The following is a 22,676-nucleotide window of genomic DNA, read 5'->3' as shown; positions in this document are numbered from 1 at the left end:
TTATTAGCTTAATGGCTAATTCTCCACCAAAGTGGAATGTGAGTAAAGTTTATACAAGTATTATATATATCATGACTTAAAGAGTCATCAGTGATGTCATATTCAGATAGTCTTCTCTGGCGTTTGGAGGTACTTTTATTTTCTGGGTGTGGTCTGTTCATTTCTATGAGGCATGAACCTTAATTCACTTGCTTCTACATTCTCTGCAGTGCCTTCATGCTAGTTGTATTAGGATTGATGCTCAGTAAGTTCTTAGCAATTGATTAATTAGTTCTTCACTCTCATTAATCTAAGCCTCTTTTTTTTTTCTTCATTATGATTCAAGTGCTTATCTCCTTTGGACATTTTCTATAACTTTACCTGGAAATCCAGGAACTCTGTCAAGCAAAAATGTTCTCTTCTTTCATACTGTTGGATTATCTTTGTGGAACTGAAGTGGATAGCAATAGCACAGGAATATCATAAATGAATATTTGAAAAGGATGGTGTCCATCAGCTCATAAGGCACTGCTTTCTTGTTTTAAAGTCAATAGAACTGAGTCAAGAGAGACGACAGGATTTGTGGCAGCTGGCACATAGGCTTCATATATTGTTCGGTGTTTTATTTCAGCAGTAATTTCTCCTTTAGAAACTTTGTCATCAATTCTGGAGTGACTTTAGTCATAAGATTTATAATTAGTCAAAATTTAAAGCAATGCAAGCTTTGCCAGCGTTCCTGTGCCCTGTGTATAGAATGGGAAAGAGCCTCTTTGTGTTTTAACCAGTTGGAACACTAGTTGAAGATATAAAACACCCTTATTAAACCAAAAGGAAAGTAGGAGTGCTTTCTAAGTGTTAAAAGCAAGCTTTGGTAGGAGGGGTCATTCTTCAAGCCAATAGTAAGTCATTGTAAATGGGCCGTCTACTGAATCAAAGATCCTGCAGGCACAGTGTGAGGAGAGCCTCTTTCAATTTCCTCCAGTCCCGCCAACTGTTCAGTCTGAGGCTGTTTACACTTTCTTGGATATAAATGATTTTATCTCCATTGCTGACAATGTTGAATTCAGTGTCCTTCTTTTTGATACAGTATTTGCTGAAGAAATTGTATTGATTTACAGAGTCTCTCTTCTGTAATTCCCCTAACATCTCAAGGCCTTTTAGGTTAACCAGTTTCTTTCAAACACCCTTCAAGACAAAAACATATTGGTTTTCAAAATCTCAGCAGGCTCTGGCAATATCGGAAACTGTGTTGGCCTGAGTAATTAATAATTTATGTTTATATAGCTATCTTTACAAATTCAAGTTCTAGCAGCGTTTAACTTTTTATACTTCAATTGTTTTTTAACCACCAATAGTTCTGCTTTTCTGTGATGCATTTTCTTTAGATGTATAGGTGAAAGCAGTGATTTATTTGTGTGAGGTAAGGAAGAAGCAAGGGAAATTAACTCCCTCCACCCACTCCCCCGTAGACAATCAATAATTCCTGTTTTCATCTAGGCTTTAATCATTGCCTGTCTGGATTACTGCAGACTGCTTCTTGGTCTTCCTATCTATGACCTCCCTCCTCACTAGAGAGTTCAAAAACTTTGGCTAAATTCATCTTTCTCTCCCTGAAACCATATTACTAGTCTTCAAGTGTCTCTCTTGCTTTCAGAGTTAAGTTTGAATTTCTTGATTGTGGTCAACCTAGTGGAAACCAATTTAATTTTGTTCTACCCTCAAGTCAGAGTGCTTTTTAGTTCATCCATTTTCTTTAAGTTGTCAAAATTTCTTTAAAGGAGTTTTCTAGATGGTTCGTTGAATGTGAGAAGTGGCTTTTCAATCATACTCTGCTGATAAAATATACATCTTAAGTGTGAATTTAGCCCAAAATCTATGTACCATTTTTTCAGTGTATGCATACTATTCTTAATAATGAATGTGACTTGCAATAAACATCTTATTAGTGTTATGAGAAGTTTTTCATACTTATCATTCAAATTGGCATGCCTCACATAGCTTACTCTCTGATAGCAGCTTACTCTCTATAATATGTACAACAAAGCTTCAGTGTTTTGAATTTAAACATCATTCTCCCCAGTTTATGCTCTCTGGAGAATAATTTTGGATAAAATAACTTTGCTCAAAAATAAGGGGTAATGGGCCAGCAGATGGTGATTAAAGAAACTGGATCCCACATGACTGACTGCACAATTCCAGTTCTGACCCCAGTAGCTGGAGAAACACAGTGGGAACATGTGTAGGCATCCACAAAATCCTGAAAGGAGGGAGAAATGGTGGAGAAGAGATTTCAGTATGACCATACCTGTTGGGGGGTGCTTTCCCACTCTCTCTCTCTCTTTCTCAAGAGTGTACATGTGCCTTTGGCAAATTAATAATAATAATAATAATAATAATAAAACAGTGGCCAGCAGGTGGCATGGTGTTTAAGGTGCAGAATTCCCACATGGCCTACCAAAGTTAGAGTCCTGGACCCGTAGTCTTGAAAATCATACAGAGTGCATTTGTGTGCATGCCAAAATCCCGAGAGAAAAGAGGAGGAGGCAGGATTGTGGTGTGGCCACCTTCCTAGGGGTGATTTCTCACTTTCCCTCTCATTATCTCCCTGTCTCTCTCCAATGAGCATACATGCCCTATGGCAAAACTCTAAAATAATAATAATAATAATAGACTAAGGGGTAGAATAATAAAATAATAAGGGGTGAAGATATAGGCAACTGAAGAGATGAATTAGGAAAGGTAAAAATGAGATAAAGAGCAGAAATTTCAAATTGCAACCTGAGGACATAGAGGCTGTCCTCTTGGGTGATAGAGTATCAACCAGAATCTTATAGACTGCACTAGAGTTTTGCTGTTCTATTTGACTTACCTGCACTGCAGTTTTTTTCTACTTTTCAGTGATGGAATCATGCTTTGTGTTTTATTTATTCAATTCATTTATTTAACAAATATTAAATGAAAGAATACTATGCTCTTAGTATTGTTCTGGAAACTAGAGATAAAGTGATGTACAAGACAAAGAAGCCAACATCAAAGGCTGCTTCCTTTCCTTTTTTTAATAGAATTATTTTATTTAGCTTAATTAATTAATTAGTTAATTAATTCATTTAAATTTGACCAGAGAAGGACAGATTGAGAGAGAGAGGTAAAGTACGAAAGCAAGCCACCACATCCGGGACTCAAACCACAGTCTACCGAGTAGGAGTCCAGCACCCTTAACCACCATGACACCTGCCAGCCCCCAACAGTGCTTGCTTTTAAGGGGACTGGGCATCAGTTTGATACAGAACATTAGTATGTCAAATATTGATTGTACACATACATAATGATTTAGATTATGCTAATGTAAAGAAGGAAATCAAAAAATAAAAGAGGATGAGATTTTACAGAGTGACAGGAGAGAGCCTCTTCAATCATGTAGTTAGAGGAGGCCTCTGTGAATAGGAGAAATTTAAGAAACTTAAGTAATAACCTGAATGATGAAGTATCTACTAAGTGAAGAGCTGGAGGCAAACATGTCAGATAGAGGGGAAAAAATGTGAAAAAGCCCAAGCCAGCCTGATGTTCAAAGAATAAAGAAAGTTATTGTGGCTGGAGCAGGCTGAGTGAGTAGGATTACATGAGAGTGAAGGTGAAGAGACAGGCAGAAGAGTTTAGACTTGGAGGTATGGAAAGGAGTCTGGCCCTTATGTTAGATGCACCTGGAGAAAGTTAAGCAGAAGATGGATGACCTGCTTACTTCTAAGAGATGACTGATAGAGTGCGTTGCATGAACCATAGGAGAGCAAGAGTAAAATCGGTATGGGCATTTTCTTGTCCATTTCTGAAACCTGAACTCTCCCTAGACTATTAAACTATTAAACTGACATTCTCTTAAATAAGTGAGAATTAAATTATTTCCTTTGATCTCAGATATTTTCAGGATATTGCACACTATGTAAACAGCAGTGGTTTTCAAAAATTTTCCAAAAATGTTTGTTAACTAAGGATCCAATGTTAAGCTTAATAATGAATTAATGGTTTAGAAAAAATAATGTTGTGAAAATGGTAATTCTTGCCAAAGTGATATACAGATGTGATAACATTATTATCAAAAGTATAAACAATAGGGGCTAGCTAGTAGTGTGATGGTGGTGGCTGAAACTCACATGACTGACTACATGGTTCAAATCCCAGACCCAGTGGCTTAAAAAATTGTGCGTGTATGCATGCCCAAAATTCTGAGAGAAAATGGAGAGAAAGGGATTATGGTGTGCCTGTCTCCCCCAGGAATTACTTCCTCACATTTCATCTCTCTCTCTCTCTCTCTCTCTCTGGTGAGTGCACATGCCCTATAGCAAACAAAGAAACAAACATAAGCTATAAAAGAGAAAAAGAGAAAAATTTGACCTTATTAATATTTGTGCATAAAGTACACTATCAAAAAAGAAAAATATTACACACAGGGTAAAAGAAAATATTTTCAAGCTATACATCTAAAGATTTAAAGTTCATATATATATATAACTATCTCCTCAAACATGACAAGTGGGGTCACATGTGGCGTAGTGGTTGAGGTGTTGGACTCCCATATGACTGACCATAGTTCAAGTCCCAGATCTGATGAATTGAAATTTCTGCTGTGCACATGTGTGTGCATGCCCAAAATTGCAAGAAGAGGATGGAGGAAAAGGGATTTCAGCGTGGCTATACCCCCCACCGGGGGGGGAGGGTTGGCGGCACTTATTTCTTGCTTTATGTCTCTCTGCCTCTCTGGTAAACACATGCACCCTGTAACAAAAATCTCTCTCTCTCAAAAAAAAAAAAATAAATAGATTACCCAGTTTAAAAAATAGGTAGACTTAGGTAGCTATTTCTCCAAAGAGCATACACAAAGCAAATAAACAATGAAAAGATGCTCAGTGTCATTACTGATTAAGGAAATATAAGTCACATTTCCATCCTCTAGGCTTGCTAAAATTTATAGAAGGAAAAGGGAAGTAAGTTTAGGTAATGATTTGATACAGATATATCTCTAGTGAGTGTACATATGGTACAGCTGCTCTAGGAAAACAAATGGTGATTCAAAAAGTTAAACAGAGAGCCAGCAGGTAGCATGGAGGTTGAAATGCTGGATCCCACATAGCTAAGTAGTCAGTAGTCAGTTTGAGTCCTGGACCTGGTGGCTTGAAAATCATGTCAGGCGTGTGTGTGTGCATGCCCCAGATTCTGGGAGGAAGCTGGGGGGAAGGGATTGCAGCATTGCTATTCCTTCTGGGGGGTGATTTTTCTCTCTCTCTTTCTCTCTGTCTCTGACTCTCTCTGGCAGGCATGTATCTGGATCCCACATGGTCAACTACATAGTCTGAGTGTCAGACCTGGGTCAGTATTGGTATCTAACCAAAATTCTGACAAGGTGGAGAAATGAAGAAGGGATGGTGGTCTGACCATGCTCTATAGAGGCACTTTGTCACTTTCCTTCTTTTTCCATTTGTCTCTCTCTGACAAGCATATGCACCTCTTTCAAAATTAATTAATTAATTCATTAATTAATATAGATATCATGTGACCTGGGAATCTTGCTTTATACTGAAGAGAATTAAAAATACAATAAGTGTTCAAACAAAACTTGCACATGAATGTCTATGTTAACATTAATAATAGTTAGAAAGTAGAGACAACTTTAATGTCCCCCAACTGAAGAGTGGGTGAACAAAATGTGATATATCATTACAATGTGATTTCATAAAACTTTAAAAAGGAATAAAATACTGATTCATTTTATGTCATGGATGAACCTTGAGATCATTATGCTAAATGAAAGAAGCCAGACACAGAAGGCCACATATGGTCTGATTCTGTTGACATGAAATGTCTATATTAGGCAAATCCTTAGAGGCAGAAAGCACTTTTTTGGTTTTCAAGGGTTGGGTTGAGAGAAAGAGAGAATGGGAGTTAACTAATATATACAGAGTGTCTTTGGGAAAGATGGAAATGTTCAGGAATTAAATAGTAGCAATGGTTGTATAACAACCATTATAACATTGTATATGCTGTGTAACATTGTGAATGTACTAAAAGACTTACTGTCATACATTTTTTTTTTTTTGAGAGATTTTCACTGTAGGGCGTGTGCGCTCGCCAGACAGACAGAGAGAGACATAGAGACAGAAAGTGAGAAATCACCCCCCAGGGGGGATGGTCACGCCGCAATCCCTTCTCCTCCATTCTCTTCTCGGGATCTTGGGCACGCATGCACACGCGCCTGGCGTGAGTTTTAAGCCACCGGGTCCGGGACACGAACCGCGGTCGACTACGTGGGAATCCAGCGACATACCCATTATGCTAACTGCTGGTTCCCTTACTGTCATACATTTTAAAATGGTTAAAATAGTAAGCTTGATTTTATATGAATTTTGCCTCAACTAAAATGAAAGCCAAACAGGTTACTAAATATTAATGTAATAAAAATATGACCATTCGTGTTATGTATTCTATTAGAATAGAAATTATTTCAACATCTTGCTTTAGGCTCTATATTTAAATTATTGATAAATATGTAGACAGGAAGGTAGATGATGGATGAATAAAGAGAAAGATGGACACATGATGAACAAATTAATTAATTTCCTGCACAGAATCATAGGTCTAATAATATACTAGAGCTTTACTCACACTCAGTTATTTCTGGTTCTTTTCCTTACTCCATTTGGCTTTTTCAAATTCATGATCTGGGAAATGCAGATTCTTGTCTGGTCTTCAATGTTTGTATTTGTATGAGGCATTGTCTAGAGACACCACTTCACTTTGATCTATGTCTTGATATTCCACACAGTTCACTACTCATTTGATTACCATTCTTCTCTTTCCATCTGAATCTAGTGCTTTTTTATTTTTATTTTTTTTTAATTGTCAGAAGGTGTGTATGCTTTTCAGAGAAACAGAGGAAGAGAGCAGCCCCTATTGGGGCATGGTCATAATGCAACCCTTTGTCTTCCATTTCTGGATTTTACTGGGATTTTGAGCACACATGTGCATACACCCAGATGTTTTTTTAACCTGTTGTGTCTGAGACTCAAGTTTTTTTTTTGTTTGTTTGTTTTTGACAAACATATTTTATGAACTTTCTATGTGAAAGCACTGTGCTTTAAATGCTTTGGAAAGGTGAATATGAATGTTTCAAGATCCCTTCATTCCAAGGGTTTTAAATCTTGTTGTTGGAGCAGTAAGTCATTATATCAGTAACAATTATACAAAGCATATATTATATACTGATATATCAGCATGCACACACACACACACACACACACACACACTGATAAGTGTTAAATGGCAAGAATCCAAAGGTATTTCCCAAGTATGGTTGGAACTCTTAGAATTGCTATAAGGTGAAACATTGATAAGAAGCTTAAGTGCCTGTATTTCTAATCAAGATTTTAAAATAGGATTTGCTAAGAAATATCAAGTCTGCATTATAGAGGGGATAAACGTAATTTCCTCTTTTCCCATTATAAAGCTATGATATTGTGGAGCTAATATCAAAATAACCAAATGAATCAAACATATTACTAAGAATTAGTCATGTATGTAATATTACATCTATAGGAGGTAGATAATGGCCTCAGCTTAGCCCTTTAAAAGTAGTGTAAAAATAAATACACAGAGAATTAGATAGCATATTTATTTTTTTTAACTTTTGTGAAAGTTCTGGGTTATCTTTTTTCATGCTATTTCAAAAGTCTAGTTTATTTTTTGTCCCCCAAATTTCCCATATTTATAAAATTGCCAATGAGCAGTGAAGGAAGTAATTAAACAAACATGACAAAATTTCATGAAGCAATTATCTGAGGGATTAATAGAATAACATAGTGAGTTGGCTGCTATATTTGTAGAAGATACACTAAAACATGCAGCAAGATCCAGAGGCGTTGTATTTTATGAGATTAGGAGCAGGATGCAGGAAGTCTCCTTCTGTTAATAGCATATCTGTTTCATTTTCTCCAGCCATAATGTTACTTATTCTTCCCTCCATTTGCCATTCTTAGAAAATCTTTGGATTTGGAAAGTTGGCTGCAGTATCTACCAACATTTGAAAAAAAAAAAAAATCTGTAGGAGTTTCCGCAGAGGGATGGACTGGACACTGGTTTTATGCATGCTTTTTGCCTTTTATGAGGCTTTGGAGAATCTGAGATTTTTCTTTTCTTCCCTCTCCTTGGTATTGGAGTTCCTGGGTTGTCTAGGATAAATCACAAACGTTCACTATTTTTTTCTCCTCAGCCATGTTATGTAATACTCTCAGTATCTTATTTTCACTTAGAAAAAAATCAACATACCACAGGCACACTGATAATCCTTGAATTAAATCCCTATATACAAAAAGAAAAAAATTATCCATATAAGCCTGATTAGAAGATTGAAAATATAAGCCATTGGAATATTAAAATACCATTTGGAAAAGTTGTATTCGTGATTATTTCTAGAGTGTTTATGCCATTTTTCTCCCTCTTGTTAAAAGCATCATTATAAAAATAATTTTGAGGTCTGGGTGAATCATAGGGGAAAATTAACTAACTGTCCAAGAGAGGTTTACTTTGTGATTTTAGCTAAGAGTGTCAATAAAAAGCTCAGAGAGGAGTTAATACGGAGTGGGGTCTACAAGGATGAATAACAGGGTAATCCAGGAAGTGTAAAAGGCCTGTGCAAATGACCAGATATGACAGGGTCTGGAATGCTTGAAAAATAGTGAGAAATTTAAAATTGCTGAAATATCTGCATATATGGCATGAGATGAGAGCTTGGAAGCACAAAGTAGATTGATATCCAATATTAAAACTCATGCATGCCTGGCTAATACATTGGAAATTTATAAGCAACAGGGGCACAACAAAAATTAGAAACATGTTCAGGTATTTGTATGAAAATCTTTAGTGTCAGTGAAGAGGTGAACTGAAATGCCCACTCAGGAAGGAAATTAGGAGGACCTTGCTATAGTCCGGGGTGGTTTAATGATGATATTTTGAAGTAGAGAAGAGCAAGTCCAAGTAAAAGAGAAATGAGATATTTACATACACCCACAAAAGATTAAATTGGGTGACATCTTGAATATGAAAGTAAAAGGATGGCAACTTTGAGAATATAATGGAACGATTACTCAGACCATTACTACAGTTTTTTTACCAAATGCTCTTGTCTAGATATGAAAATGTTAATAAAAGCAAGAGAGACATACGGCTCTTGTCTGTTGCCAAAAGAATATCAACAAACAGCACAGTTGGACCAGATGTAAAATCAACTGGAAATAAATCTAGAAAGCCAGTGGTGACTACTATCAAATTTTTCTAGTTATCTTTCTTCTTTTCACACATCTGTTATTCTGTACTGTTGTCAAACAAAAATAAATAAAGAAAGAAAAAAATAGAAGAAAGACAAAAATTTCTAGTTGAGTAAAGAGCTAATATACTTTTTGCCTTTTACAATAATTTCATTGGTTGAAAAGCTTTCATTATAATGACTTGGAGCATTTCACAGGTCCTATAATTTAAAAAGAACTAGTGATTAGCTCAATTTCTCTCATTTTTGTAAAAAAGAAATGATAGATGGGGGGGCTAAGACACAGAAAACATTATACCTACCTCTCTTTTTCCTCATACTCAATTGACTTTATATATCCAGGAAGTATTTTTTAAATCTATACTAAATATTTATAAAATATTGCTTTCTGCTTTTCTGTAGGCTTTTATGTTATTTCAAAATTTCTGTTAGGAATGCTGTGCTAGAGCAAGGGAAGATAAAATCTTTTTCCCAAGACTAAGAGGGGCAAAGGGAAGAGAAGTGACTTTTATCATACAATGATTTAGAAAGATTTGAAAGGAGAATTTAGCTGTGTAAGTTCCTAGACCCTGTGGCTTTTTTTTTTTTTTCCTGTGGAGAGATTTTTGCTATAGGGAACATGCACTCGCCAGAAAGACAGAGAGAGACAGTGAGACAGAAAGCAAGATATCACCTCCCAGGGTAGATGTCCACGCCACAATCTCTTCTCTTCCATTCTCCTCTTGAGATCTTGGGCATGCACACACACAAGCCTGGCGTGAGTTTAAACCACTGATTCTGAGACTTGAACTGTGGTCGACTACATGGGAGTCCAGTGACATAGTCATTACATCAACTGCTGGTCCTGACCCCCTGGCTTTTAAATAATAAAATCTGAGTTAAAGATAGTGCCCACATTGCAGTATATTCGTCTACTTAAATATACTGATGTGAAAGGAGAAAGGGAGGGAGGGGAGAATCGAGGACTTGGGCTAGCCAGGCCAAGAATGCAGCTGCTCCAGTTGTGGGACTGGGAGTCCCCTGTGCTAGGATGGGGCAAGGTGGAGGGACATGTAGGATGAGCCCCACAACCACTGGCACATTCTTGCTGACAGGATTCATTCATTCTCATTTAAGTGAATGGAATCATTCCCACAGTGTGTACCGTTTTTTTGAAGTGCACTCTGATTGGAATGTATACCCATTTGCAGGTGTCCTCATTGCTCCTGTTTTGGAAAGAGAACATTTTAAGTGGGAATTTCTACCTTCCCCAAACCTGGTGAGATTAGTAATGCTCTCATAACATTTAATGCTAACTTAACGGGTTACTCAGATTGACCTGAGTGGCTTTGTTATATCCAAAGGATACCACATAGTGGTGGGGTACTATATAGGGTCCTTCAGCTCCAACAGCTGAAAATGTGGGGAGACCAACTATCATTGCAATAACTTCCTACAATACACACACCTTTGAGACTGCAAGGCATAATCTGACAATTAATATGACAGCGGAAGATTTCGCATTGCCATATCAAGCTGAATTCTTCATTAAAAATATGAATGTTGAAGAAATGTTAACCAGTGAGGTTCTTGGAAACTTTTTCGAGGCAGTGAAAAATGGATGGCAGCCAGAGCATCTGAACGCCATACACATCATGTTGGACCTAGACGGGTGGCAGGGTTTTATTCCCCATTCATGACGTGAAGGAGGGAGTTTATATCATGGTTGGTGCCAATGTCTCATTTTCTTCTTGTTAATGAGAAGTTGAAAATCCACAGAATCAGCTGAGCCTCAGTCAAGAAATGGAGCCTGTAATAACATGTGATAAAAAGTTTGTACTCAACTTTACATTGACTGGTGCAAAATGTCATTGGTTGAGAAAATAAAGCAAGTGTCCACCTATCAGGAAATGATTTGTGGAGAGGGGATTTTACCTGATGGTGGAGAGTACAGACCCCCTTCTGATTCTTTGAAAGGCAGAAACTATTACACCGATTTTCTAATTACACTGGCTATGCCCTTGGCAGTAGCACTGATTTATATGTGCTTATATCATGTACTGCCAATGGGAAGGCATGGAAAAGAGAAACATGTGAACAGCAGACATCCAACTGGTTCATCACAGCGCTATTCAGAAATCTACCAAGGAGCATCGAGACATGCCCAACATGTCCAAGAACAGAGAGATAGCATGGCCCCTGTCAGTGCTTCCTGTGTTTTGCCCTGTAACTGGGGAAATCATACCTCCTCTACACACAGACAACTACCATAGCACTAACATGCCACTGATGCAGATGTAGCAGAACTTGTCACAGCAGACTCAGATTCCCCAACAACAGACTATAAGTAAATGGTACTGTGAAGAAAACTGACCAAACCAATGAATTTACAATCACACACTACAGTAATTAAAGCTTAATTCTTGTGTCTTCCAATAATGCATGAGCTTCTCTGACATGGTAGGCATGTTGACAGAATTATGTACCAAATAATGAGATGTAACTTTTACTTTATTAATGCATTTTTTGCACTTAATGCATTTTTGACAATTTATAAAACATTGATGACTTTATATTTGTTACAATAAAAAGTGACCTTTTAAATAAATATTATTAATAAAGCCTAAAAGAAATAAATATGCTGATGCTTGGGAAATTTGAATGACAAAAGAGCTAGAGAAATAATTTCACTGTTCTCTCTTTAAGTGTTGACTGGATTATAGAGTCACTTCAGTGTCCCTCTCATCCTTTCAGTAAGGAAGGTATCAAAAGAATTAACAATGCGTCCTAAACTTTCCTACCAGAAGTCACTTTTGTTATGAAAGGGAGACATTGTATGACTCCACTTAATATATATTGTCTGTCCACACTTCATGGTGCAAACTGAAATATTAGAGGATATAGAAGCATGGAAAATGGTTACGGATACTGCATACAGTGTGGGAAGAGGGGGGGAAAAGGGGAGAGTGTGAGGAAAAACATTAAGGAGAAAAATAAGCAGTCAAGACATTTATGGAACACAGAATTGGATTATTATCTGTTCATGATAATGTACATAGTATCTTCAACTGGACTGGTGTAAAGTGTATTCATATGGGGAGGATTCACTTTATAAGCTAAGTGATGTATAGTGATTGAATGTATAAAAGAAATTAAAATAAAATAAAATATTTTTTAAAAAGTCATAATTGACATTGGAGAGTCACTTTACTCACATTGATCTAATGAGGTAGATAAATTGACCAACAATATAACAGACACTGTTTTGGCTTTCATTTTATTTTCAAAATCTACGCAAATTTGAATTCTATTCTATATAATATTTGTGCTATTTAAATAAACAAGTAAGTTTTACTGAATTTTGAATAAAATGAAGGCTCCAGGAAGAGGGTTGTATTTGTTCTATAGTTTTGCATAAACTTTGGGAAACTCAAGATTTAGGTACATAAACTCCAGTTTGAAAATGATGACAGAAGGGCTGGCCGAGCTTGTGGTAGTTAAGGGACTGAATGCCCACATGGCCAACCGTGGTTCAAGTTCTAGACCTGGTGGCTCGCTTTCTCACTTTCCCTTTCTCTCTCTCTCTCTTTCTCTTTGATCAAATTAAAAAAATAATAATGACAAATAAAATTAAATAAATAATTCTTAAAAGAAAGAAAGACCCTCCAATGTTTAATAACCCACTCAGAAGCAGAACATCAGGCTGACTAGACCACTGTGGGGACCTGTCAAGCCACTGATGTGGTAAACAAGTGATGTATAGTGATTGAATGTATAAAAGAAATTAAAATAAAATAAAATATTTTTTAAAAAGTCATAATTGACATTGGAGAGTCACTTTACTCACATTGATCTAATGAGGTAGATAAATTGACCAACAATATAACAGACACTGTTTTGGCTTTCATTTTATTTTCAAAATCTACGCAAATTTGAATTCTATTCTATATAATATTTGTGCTATTTAAATAAACAAGTAAGTTTTACTGAATTTTGAATAAAATGAAGGCTCCAGGAAGAGGGTTGTATTTGTTCTATAGTTTTGCATAAACTTTGGGAAACTCAAGATTTAGGTACATAAACTCCAGTTTGAAAATGATGACAGAAGGGCTGGCCGAGCTTGTGGTAGTTAAGGGACTGAATGCCCACATGGCCAACCGTGGTTCAAGTTCTAGACCTGGTGGCTCGCTTTCTCACTTTCCCTTTCTCTCTCTCTCTCTTTCTCTTTGATCAAATTAAAAAAATAATAATGACAAATAAAATTAAATAAATAATTCTTAAAAGAAAGAAAGACCCTCCAATGTTTAATAACCCACTCAGAAGCAGAACATCAGGCTGACTAGACCACTGTGGGGACCTGTCAAGCCACTGATGTGGTAACCTTCCCAAGTTAACCTGTAGATACAGTTACATAATTCTGGGATGCGGGCTCTGATTTATAGACTACACCAATTTACAAAAAGATAACATGATTCCGTCACTCTTTATGGGCACACCAGAAAACAAAATAAATGAAAGAGAAAAAGAAAAAGTTCCTCCACAAAAAAGCAGAAGTGAAAACACAGTAAGGAAAATGTAGCCAACTCTTCAGCAGGCCCACTATCTAAGAAAATTGTATACACTTACTCAGCCTGTCCTATAAAATATCCTCCTATCATCAGCCCCTTCAGGAACTCAATTAGTGGGTCAAGTGCTGTTTAGTGAGTTCTGTTGAGCAGTTTAGGAACTATCTTAGAGCATAACATTATATGAAATTGTTTGAAAGTGACTGCTAAGTTAAAGCACTGTGCAGCCAGTCCTCTTGATTGGGTACAAATGCAGTCATGAGAATAGAATTCTACTTGGTTCCAGATTTCATCATGTATAACTTTGACTGATGTCACTGTGACTTTAGCATTTATCTATAGTAAAATTTCAAAAATATACGAAACTTTACACCTGGGCTTCCAATAGTACAAAATAGAGTATCCTTCAAGTAAAGAAAGTAATATGTTTACTGGACACTGTCTTGTCTTTTTAACTCAAATGTCTAGACAAGCCAGAACATGATTGACATGTGCTTCAAGAGGGATAGCAAGGTGCTTTTCTTTTGGAGTGGGATAACTCTCTTTCTGTTTGAAAAATATGTACAGTGGTGGTTCTCAGTTTGCTAAAAAAAGGCAGTTGACAAGTCATACCCTCTGATACCTCACTATTTGGAAATGATAGTCTGTTAGGCAAGGACTATTTCTCAGTTTAACATGGAGTAAACAGGGTAGGCATGATTCGTGTAGAGCAGGGATCAGCAGGCTACAGCTTGTATACCACACCTGCCTGCTGCTTTTATTTTTAACAGTCTGTGAATTAAAAATGATTTTTACATTTTAAACAATTGTGAAAAAAATCAAACAATGAATAATATTTCATGGTGTGAAAATAATATGTAATTTAAAATTGAATGTTAGAAAGTTTTGTTGGAATCAAGCCATACCCATTCATTTATATATTGTCTATATTTGCTTTTGCTAAGACAGAGTTAGGTAGCTGTGACATAACTTACAGCCCACAAAGTCAAAACTATTTACTCTTTAGCCCTTTACAAAAAGTTTGCTGATTCCCAGAGTACATGAATCATAGAGGAATGGAGGGGCCTTTAATGCCTTCAAATTGGGAGGTCTTCAGAGTAAAACTCAAAAGATTCTTTAGTTACTTACAGCAACAACTTTTAAGTGAAACATAATGATCTCCCAAAGAGATCCATTCCTCCTGTATGTTTTCAAAGGGCCTTGTCGACAGGAGCAGAGTGCTGTCTTCTCTGATGCAGCCAAAAATGCTACATTTGACAGGTGTTTTTCTTTCTCCTAATCCCACACCATGAAGTTTGTACCTTACTTGTCTTCTCAGCATCCAAATACAGACACAAAACACAAAAATATAAGGCATATCCATGGGCAGTTTTCTTAAACGAGGTGGGAGTAAAGAGGAAGCCTCAATTTAGCATCCACAGCTGTCTTTATCTAAAATGATGCCCCAGGCATCAAATTTGACAGTTGTTGTGTCTGACATTGCTATTTTTATCTGTGCACATGCAGCAAGAATATACCACTGATAAAGCATGCAGGAATTCTAACATTACAGATTGTGTTGGAAAGTGTGTTTGGTTTAATGACCCTGGGTAACATTGTCAGAATTGGATAAACTATAGGCCATATATTACCAAGACCAAAAGACTCTCTTCACCAGTGGTTTTCATCTATTTCATAGAACTATCACCCGTCAAAGGCCAGGGATCAGTTGAAATGGCCATTCTGTACCATGTAGACCAAAATATTTAAATAGATTTTCTACTTTTGATTAATCATCATGGCATCTAATTAACTTTTGCTTCTCAGTGATATGAAGATACTTGAGAGGGGAGAAATGACCTAGAGGAAATAGGCATAATATCAAGAAGTAAATGGAACTCTTGCTAAACCTTGAAGAATGTTTATAGATTTACTGACTTAGAGGAGATGGTTCTAGCCTCAGGGAAAATCACGAATACTGTCAGGACTGGATAAGCTTGGTGTATTTTAGAGGGTGATGAAACAGTTTAGCTGGTGCTAAGCTAGTTTGTCAAGAAAACTAAAAAAAAATAGTTTGGATTTAATGTCAGGTAACAGGGGGACTTAAGCATGGTTGAACTCATAATAGGAAATAATTCTAGACATCTGAGCAAAAGTGAGATTTGTAATATAAGGAACAATGTTTTAGGTCAGTAGGAAACACATAGAACATTCGATGGTGAAGGAGAGCCTAACATTTGGGAAGACGAACATTTTGGAAGCCCATGTGATTGTGTTGTCCACCGTATGTATGTTCTCTAAGCACAGGAATCACCATTAATAGACTCAAAACCTTTTTTTCCTACACCATCCTATTTCCTCACTTGTGCAACACCTGCAGTAGAGTTTGAGAGAACGTATTAGTCTCAGCTATGTTTTGAGCTGTGACCTAGTTTCCTTCTGAAGCAGCCCAGAAAACAATCTTGGAATCCTGGGCTAGCCTGATTGTGATTTATAATCAAGTAGAGGCTCAATTAAATATAAATTGTAATGGCACATCCCAGAAGACTTGCAGACAGATAGGACTTAAAAAGTGAGGAAAAATAAAAGCGTAAGATGAAGTAAAATTTGTCTGAAGAGACTCACTGAAAATTTGAATTTCCATTGACAGTACTAAGACATTTAGTAGTTTATCAGTAAATTTTAAAAAAAAGAGTCATTTAATTTGGGGTACTCTTTTGTGACATAGGAGGAAACTGTCTAAACAGAGAGATCTCTTCTGTAATGTAACTAGCTATGGGATCAGAGGGTAGGATGGGAGATACCATTTTGAGGGTTATCCCTTTGGTGACAAAGCTGAAATCTCAACTAGATGATGATTTTACAATGTTATGATTTTTACTTGGTAGATGGCAAAGGGGGAAAGAAGTGGGGGGTATAATATCTAGAGAATGAAGACATGGAAAAGAGCAATCAAAGAAAGATAAAAGGAGGATTCAACTATGTGGAGAGGATTTACAAGGGCAGTACATTATTAATTCACTTGATAATAGATTAATATAAATTATTTTTTGTTTTTGAAATACAGAATGAAACATATTATGGCTCAAGGACAACATTTGTGGCTTCCTTATGGACTTTAAAAAAAAAAAAAAAACTTGGCAGGTTACTCTAGTGTTGAGGGCCTCCATTTGTTTAAATGTATTCTAAGGGGAAACTAGTAACAGCTCATATTAATATGTTCCTATCCAATTTAAAGAGACTCAAATTTATTTTATAGCTTCAGTGTGCATAATAACTCCGTAAGTGTTATAGTCAACATTGTATAAATGAGGGAAATAAGATATGAAATTAGATCAGAAATGTAAATATGGGGAAAAAATGTTCCCATGTTCAAACTTAATCCTTCTAACAGGGGAAAGAGAACGTGACACATAAAGGTATGAAAAGCTTCACTCTTTTCAAAACTTACTAATACAACTCCTAGAAGTTATTTTATTAAGTGTGCTATTGAATGAATCATCCTCCAGATTTTTCAATTTGCGAAGTAATCCATATGTGAATATTTGATGTTTTGATCTGAAACAAACAAAAAAAGCTGATCATTCATTTCCAAATAGTTCAATAAAGATACTCCCATGTCCTTGTGGAGTTACTGTGACTAAATCACTCTTTGAACAATTTCTTGACTTTATTGTACCTCATAATTTTTTTTTTACATTCAGTATTTTAATGGCCCTAAGAGATCTGTATGCAGTCTATATCTGAAAGTTAAATTGTCATCTTTCTTATCTTTAATTTTTTTGGTCTTTGAAAAAAAGGCTTATCTTATGATTAAATCAGTTAGAAATCTTTGAGTACCTAACTGACATGAACATAAAAGATATTCTAGAAATAGTCACTGATTCTATTATAGCTGCTTAGAGAACAGAAATTAGATTTAAACTGTAATGAATATTTTTGTAAACATGTACTAATAATAGTTTTAATAAGTTTAAGAATGTGGATTGAAGGACCAGCAGGGGCTGTGGTGAAGTTGCTGGACTCCTACATGGTCAACTGTGGTTTGAATCCTGGACCTGGCGCTCTCTCGTTCTTTCTCTCAAGCACAAGTGCTCTGTAGCAAATTTAGAAATTATAATAATGAGAAATAAAATAAAATAAATAGTTATTTTAAAAGAAAGAAAGTGGATTGAACTTGATCTGTTTTAGAAGTGTACTTTTTTTTTTTTTTTTTTTTTGGGGGGGTTTTGGTTTAGGGGGGGGGGGCGTGGAGAGGTTTTGGCTATAGGGTGCGTGTGCTTGCCAGAAAGACAGAGAGAGGCAGGGAGACAGAAAGCGAGAAATCACACCCCTTAGGAAGGATGGCCATACAGCAATCCCTTCTCCTCCATTTTCCTCTGGGGATCTTTGGCACGCATGCACACGTGCGTGGCATGAATTTAAGCTGGATCTGGGACTCGAACCGCAGTCAGCTACATGGGAGTCCAGCGACATAGCCATTACACTAACTGCTGGTCACAAGAAGTGTGCTTTTTTTAAAAAAATATTTCTTTCTTTCTTTAGTAATTCATTTATTTTAATTTGACTGGGGGAGGAGAGAGAGAAAGAGAAAAAGAGAGAAAGTAAGTGAGAAAGCAAACCGCAATGTCCAGGACGTGAACCGTGGTTGGCTGTGTGGGAGAGTCCAGTGCCTTAAGTACCCCACACCACCTGCTGGTCCCAGAAGTGTGCTTTTTATTTTATGGAGTTATATTGTTTCTGCCTTTATTCACTTTGTTAGAGGTATTTGTTATACATTAAAATATTTATTTTTCTTTATATTTTGTGTGTGCATATGTGAATGTGTATATTTTTGTCATTTACACTCAAGAAATTATCAAAATCTAAAAGAAAGTGAAACTTTGAAATATATCATTGTAAAATCTTAGCATCGAAATAGGTTTAAGAGACTATGTTGTCCACATTGCTTATTTTATGACTGAAGCTATGGAGACACAGAATAAGAGGTAAGGGGGTCATAAAATCAGTAGACAAACTGGGACACAACTATAACTACTAATTTCCAGCCAAGCACATTTTTTTTTTGGAGAGATTTTTGCTGTAGGGTGCGTGCACTCGCCAGACCGACAGAGAGACAGACAGAGAGACAGAAAGCGAGAAATCACCCCCTAGGGAGGATGGCCACGCTGCAATCCCTTCTCCTCCATTCTCCTCTGGGGATCTTGGGCATGCACGCACACGCGCTCGGCGTGAGTTTTAAGCCACCGGGGTCTGAGACGTGAACCGCGGTCGACTACCTGGGAGTCCAGCGACATAGCCATTATGCTAACTGCTGGTCCCCCCAAGCACATTTTTAACAAAAAACATTATTTCTAACTATCTTAAATTACGCATACATCTTATTTGGAAAGGTAGATTTTTTTTCTAACTTTTTTTTTTTCCCTGTCCTAGTTATCTTTGGGATCAAGACAAGACAGTTTTTCTTATTGAGTAGAGTTCATAGTCAACTGCTTAGTTTGTTTCTTTTCACTTTGATTTATGTTATTTTTGGTTATAAATCAAATGGTTTGCTACACTATAGTATACTATAGTTTATGATTTGGGACCTTGACTATTCTGAAATATTTCATAGCATGCCCCTTATAAGTTACTCAAAATATGTAAGTTGAATTATAACATTATACTTGTTTTAAAAAGTACGCCAATGAATACTGCTGAAAAGAAAGTTGATGAATTTTGAAGAAATTTAAGATGTAAAATGATCCCTTACATTGAGTATTGTTCCTTCTCAAGTTACTATCACATTAAAATAAGTTTTTTTTTTAAATAAATTATGCAAGCTTTTAAAATTTATTACTAAAGGTTTTTTTTAAAAAAAGTCATGGTGGTTAAGTAGGCTCGATCCTACATGGCTGCCTTTGTAGTTCAATTCCTAGATTGGGGAGCTTGAAAAACATGACAGGAACATGTATATGCATACTCAGAATTCTGAAAGGAGAGAGAAATGGAAGACAAGGGATTGTGGTGTGACCACTTCCCAGCGAGGGGTACTTTCTCACTTTCCCTCTTTCTGCCTAGCAAGTGCATGCACCCTCTTGCAAAATTGAAACAAATCAAACACCATTATACTTTTAAGCATTTATCTCTTATTAATGAGAGACAGATATATCTTGTTGGAAATAAAGCATCCTTTCTAAATATAATGGAATGGATTTTGTCTTTTGTAGATAAACTTTATTTTTTAAATTAACTTTCAATAGTAAAGTACTACCCCTCTGGTAATGACAAATTAAGTCATTGGTGGTGATCAGCAAGTGACAGAGCAGTGAAACGAGATGTCCTCTGAGGCAATCTCATGTTCAAGTCCCAAAACCAACTTGTGTGCACCAGACACAGGTGTGTGTGTCCATGATCCAAAGCTGGCTGAGACTGGGCAGATTGTGACACCAGGACCCTGTAGGAGATGTGCTTTCTTCCCCTCCCATTTGTGGAAGAAATAAATAAACTTAGAAAATGAATTAATTTGGCCAAAGTTTCCAACAGAAGTAAACTTTAAAAAGCTAGAATCTACAAATAAAAATATAAGATAAATAATAAAAGCAATTCTAAATAAAGTTAACAATAAAATATATATGTGTGTATATATGTGTGTGTGTGTGTGTATATAAAATTACAAGATTAATATCCAGAAGATGGTAGCAGTCTAGAGACCTAGCCTTATTCAGGATTTATTTTTGCTGTTGTGTCATTCACAGATATAGAGACAAAGTCAACTGTTGTCTGGCCTCTTGAGTTAAGGGACTCCAGAACAAAACAGAGGATATTAAATATAGGGACATGGAAAATTACTGCCTGGCTTTAGTGAGATTCTAGCAGTAAAATAAACCAGAAGTAAACTAGGTTTTTAACAGACTTCAGACCTACTTCAAAGTTTTTGGGTGGTTAGAAAATTTCAGTCCTCACACTGGATCAAATGATTGGGAACGATAATGACCTAGGCGCCTTAAAAACAATATAGCATCCTTTCTGGAAGATGATCAGTGTCATCTTTGTTCTCAAATTTTTTCTGTAGGTGATTTTTAAAACACAATAAAGATGTGAAGAATGCGAATAGATAAGACCTCAGGATTAGGAACTAGAAGAAATAATAGACAATGCAAAGCGATCCACACTGATTCTAGATATTGGAATTATCAGACATAGACTGCAAAGTAACTTTATTTACCCCGTTCAAAGAGATAAAGGACAAGGTTGAACCTTATGGCAGAGATTGAACTATTAGGAGTGACCTAGAAATTCTGAAGTAAAGTAGAAATTCAGACACAGAAAAAGACAACAAATATAGAATTCAATGACTGGGATTAATAGCTGAATTAATCAACCAGAAAATATACTAGAAAAAAATAACTAGAATGAAACATAGAGAAATTGAAAACACAAGAGACTATAGGAGCATAGAGCATAAAAGATGATTAAAAAATAAGTTTCAAAAGAAAAGGAGAAAAAGAATGAGGAAGAAAAAAACAATGAAAGAGGTTAAGAATAATGGGGACTAGCAGGTTGCATGGTGGTTAAGGTGTTGGACGCTCCTGCATGGCTGACCACAGTTTGAGTCCCAGGCCTGGTGGTTTGCTTCCTCACTTTCTCTCTCTCTGTCAAATTAAAAATGAATGAATAAATAAAATTAAATAAAAAATTCTTTAAAAAAATAATAATTTTGCAGAATAGATGAAAAGTGTCTACCCATGTGGTTAGTAGGTGGTGTGGTGGTTAAAGCACTGGACTTGATTGTAGTTCGAGTGCCTGATATGGCAACTTTCTTTCTCATCCCCCCACCCTGCCCCAGTCAAATTTTAAATAATAACAATAAATTGGAACCAGCAGATGGTGTAATGGTAATGTTGTTGGAGTCCCACATGGCCAACTGTGGTTCTAGTCCTGGACTTGACAAATTAAAACTCAGACTTGGCACATATGCTTATGTATCCAAAATCCCAAGAGGAGAATGGAGGAGAAGATATTGCAGTGTAGCCTCTCCCCTGGGGACTTATTTCTTGCTTTCTCTCTCTTTCTGTATATATATATCTATCTCTCCAGTGAGCACATGTACCCTATAACAACAACAACAAAAAAAACAGAAAACAAAAAAAAACACAGCAAAAAACAAAAACAAAAACAAAACCTCTCTAAAATAATAACAATAATAATTAAATAAATAATTATTTTAAAATATCTTTAAAAAGTGCCTAGTAAACTCTGTTATATAAAAAGAAGCAAATTATTTTTATCCAACCTATCATAATAAAAGTATAGAACATAAAATACCTTGCAAGCACCTAATGAAAATATCTTGCACAAGTCTTAGATTAGCAACTGACTTCTCAAAGGAAATAATGAGTATCAATGAAAGGAGAGTTTTAACGTGTGAAAAGAAAATGAATTCCAACCATAAATTTTATTTATAGTTAACACACTTTAGGAATAAAGTTGGAATAAATTTATTTTTATATAAATTCATACTGAAAACACTTTCCACCAGCACACCAATTACTAAAGGGGAATTTTTTTTTTCAAGCAGAGAGAAAAATGTATAAATACAATATTGAAATTCCAGAAACAGATGAATAAAAACGTTACTTTTTTGGGGGGTTCACTCTTTACATATTCTAATGTATAAATTTAGTTTAAATGCTAACTACTTTACATTGATACATAGAATATCTTGTTTATTGATGACATAGAAAATGTTCTGTTTATGTAAAAATTAGAAATTTGGGACAGAAATACAAACATTTTTATAATTTGACAATTAATTTGTATTTTTAATAAAAAATTAATGATTAATTATACCAAATTCTTATTGATAGTTGCAAAGCAGGAAT

The 22,676-nt window shown here is 35.9% G+C and overlaps 1 pseudogene; it reads left to right on the top strand.

Annotated features, from left to right (window-relative positions):
- Positions 1–22,676, top strand: part of LOC102495522 (epsilon-sarcoglycan-like) — a 141,794-nt pseudogene that overhangs the window by 23,166 nt on the left and 95,952 nt on the right.

The sequence above is a fragment of the Tupaia chinensis genome, unplaced genomic scaffold, assembly GCF_000334495.1.
Source record: "Tupaia chinensis unplaced genomic scaffold, TupChi_1.0 Scaffold000093_1, whole genome shotgun sequence".
Classification (NCBI taxonomy): domain Eukaryota; kingdom Metazoa; phylum Chordata; class Mammalia; order Scandentia; family Tupaiidae; genus Tupaia; species Tupaia belangeri.
The sequence above is the reverse complement of the archived record's forward strand: the minus strand, read 5'-3'. Positions and strand labels throughout refer to the sequence as shown.